Source organism: Malaclemys terrapin, chromosome 12 (assembly GCF_027887155.1).
Source record: "Malaclemys terrapin pileata isolate rMalTer1 chromosome 12, rMalTer1.hap1, whole genome shotgun sequence".
Classification (NCBI taxonomy): domain Eukaryota; kingdom Metazoa; phylum Chordata; order Testudines; family Emydidae; genus Malaclemys; species Malaclemys terrapin.
Genome location: NC_071516.1, coordinates 36,124,558 through 36,127,892, shown reverse-complemented (window position 1 = coordinate 36,127,892; position 3,335 = coordinate 36,124,558). Strand labels below are relative to the sequence as shown.

Here is a 3,335-nt window from a genome sequence, read left to right as displayed (position 1 = left end):
ATGTAAGTATGTGAAAATTAGGTATATGTCCAGCAAAGGCCTTTGCCTGTGGTTTTCATAGGAGCCCAGGAAGTGATAACCTCGGACACTGCAAGTAAAATAATACACAAGCGTGCTCAGGAGTTCTGAGGCTGAGATGTGTTCATCCATAGAGATACCAGACAATAGGAATATTTCCAGTGTGCTTCAGCTTAGGCCCTTAGGAAAATTTTCCCTGAATGCCACTGCTATCCAGTGTATTGACTCAACTGTTGGGAGGGCAACTGGCAGGGGGAAGCCGGAATTGAAATGCAGACTGTTTTGAAAAGGAAGATAGGTTATAAATGGTAGAATTGGTTTTCTTTCCCCTAGATGGAACCCACAGCAAACAAACACCATGGAAATGAAACGACCATCATGGAGTTCATCCTCCTGGTATTTGAGACCCTCCCACAACTGCAGATTCTTCTCTTCCTGGTGTTTCTAGTGATCTATGCTGTGACCGTGGCCGGGAACATCCTCATCGTTGCGCTAGTTGTGATTGATCAGCACCTTCACACCCCCATGTACTTCTTCCTGGGGAACTTGTCTTGCTTGGAGACCAGCTAAACCTCAGACATTATGCCCAGGCTGCTGTCCAGTTTCCTTACTGGGGACAGAACCATTTCTGTCACTGGATGCATCACACAATTGTATTTCTTTGTTTCTCTGGCAGCTGCCGAATGTTGTCTCTTATCAGCGATGTCTTATGACCGGTATTTAGCGATATGCAAACCTCTGCATTATGCAGCACTAATGAATGGCAGCTGCTGTATCAAGCTGGTGGTTGGGTCATGGATAGGTGGATTTATATCTGTTGCCTTCTTAATAACTATGATGTCACAATTAACGTTCTGTGGCCCCAATGAAATTGGCCATTTCTTTTGTGATTTTAGCCCAATAATAAAACTGTCTTGCACTGACCCCCACACTCTGGAAGTTACTGCTTTCATATCTTCCTCCATATTCACATTTCCTCCATTTCTGTTGACTCTGGCATCCTATGTTTGTATCATCTCCACAATCCCGCGAATCCCTTCCAACACCGGGAGGCAAAAGGCCTTTTCCACCTGCTCCTCTCACCTCATCGTGGTGACAATTTTCTATGGGACTATAGTCATTGTGTATCTGTTATCGGACTCGGATGCACTGAGGGACTTGAACAAAGTGTTCTCTATCTTTTATGGTGTCCTCATCCCATTGGTCAATCCCTTCATATACAGCCTGAGAAACAAGGAGGTGAAGGAAGCCTTAAGAAAAGCTGTTAGATTTTTTTCTTTCACAAGAATACAGATATTTTAAACTAATATCTATAGCTATCCATATCCATAGAAGAAAAAGCCAAATCCTTAAAAACACCTTCCTAACCCCACACTCCCACTTTAAGGTCTGATGAACGTAGTGTATCAAGAACACGATGTGCCTGACCTTGCATTACTCATTTTTTGAGTGTGGATGACTTTGAAAGTCAATACCTTAATGCATTAGTGAGAATAAAATAATTTAAAAAGTACTCTTCTTGAAATTTAGCATTTGCCTTCTCCTTGTTTTCTCCTGAGTGATTTTAAAACTGGAATAAAACATACCATTCCCACGTTCCATAACATTAATCCTCATTTAAAATAAGTGTAGGCTACATTTCAAGTTATTAAGTTTTAATTAAGATTTTGTTTTTTAGAAAAATTGTGTCTATTCATTAGATTAAAAATAAATTATACACATGGCAAAGTGAATAGCTCAGGTTACTTTTAAATGGGACCCTGGTGACATCAGAGGTAAATCAACCAATTACCACTCTTCATCTCCTGCTAATTTGAATGGTGCAGTTCTGTTACCTGAAGTGACTGATTAAGGGAAGGTAAATGTGCAGGTGGGCCAAGAGTTCTCATTCATGTCTTGGCCCTTGTGAGTGTTATTCAGGGTTCCATGACCACCAGCTGCCCACTCCCGTGCTTCATCAGGGAGGTGGTGGGTCTCTGCTACACAGCCAAGGGAAGGATTTCTGACTCAGGAAGACAGTTCCCTCCTCTCTGCTTCTTCCTTCCCACCTGGCAGCAGTAATTTGCTGCTGGCCAGGTCACTGGGGCTGGAAACTAACATTCTGCCATTCCCTGATCCTTCCTGCTCACAGCCTGTCAAATTTGTCCATATCTATCTTAAAGTGCAGTGCCCAAATCTGGACACAATAGTTGTCACTACGGGGCCCTGGCGAGTCAGAGTGCCATCATATATATATATATATATATATGCCATCATGTGCCAGCAATGCCCCTCTGCCATGTGCATTGAACCAGACAGTCTCTACGTAAAAGAATAAATGGACACAAATCAAACATCATGAATGGTAATGTACAAAAGCCAGTAGGAGAACACTTCAATCTTTCTGGACATTTTATAACAGATTTAAAAGTAGTCATACTTGAACCAAAACCTTCAGAAACAGACTTCAAAGAGACACTGTAGAACTAAAATTCATTTGCAAATTTAACACCATTAATTTGGGCTTGAATAGGGATTGGGAGTGGCTGGCTGACTACAAAAGCATCTTTACCTTTCTTGGAATTGACACCTCCTCATCAATTATTGGGAGTGGACTACATGATCGAATTGGCCCAGTCAACACTGGTTCTCCACTTGTGAGGTAACTCCCTTCACTTCATGTGTCAGTATAATAATGGCTGCAACTGTAATTTTCACTCCATGCATCTGAAGAAATGGTTTTTTTACCCATGAAAGCTTATGCCCAAATAAATCTGTTAGTCTTTAAGGTGCCACCGGACTCCTTGTTGACTTTGGTTGGAGTGAGAATCTCTCACTTATGCTGGTGTAAATTATGAGTAAATCCAGTGAAGTCATCACATGTACACTGGTGTAAAACTGCAATAAGTGAGAGGAGACCCAGACTGTGTCTGGGTCTCCTCTCACTTATTGCAGTTTTACACCAGTGTACATGTGATGAGGGGGCAGGGAGGGGGTGGAAGAATTGTTTCTTCCCAACCTCATGGGCAATTGCCTCACACCATGAGGGTTCATTACCTGGATAATGTGCTTATAGAGTATTGTTCTCCTCCTGTTTACACTACTGTTGATTTGATTCTGTCCACATTAATTCTACTGACTGGAAAGGAAGCCACTCATATGCCACCAACTTTAGATTCATTTCCAGGTTCCCTGCTACCAACTATCATAATATTTACACACAGCCTCATACAGTGGGAGCAAATCAAAACTGTCCCTGTGATTTTACACTGATGTAGACCCACTAAAGTCAAAGCCATTAAACAGGAAGGTGTTGTATCATGGCCAGTAAATGCAAA

At 41.9% G+C, this 3,335-nt stretch overlaps 1 pseudogene; it reads left to right on the top strand.

Moving 5' to 3' along the window:
* The first annotated feature begins 351 nt into the window (after positions 1-351).
* On the top strand, positions 352-1,325 carry LOC128846816 (olfactory receptor 6N1-like; annotated as a pseudogene).
* The last annotated feature ends 2,010 nt before the right edge of the window (positions 1,326-3,335 follow it).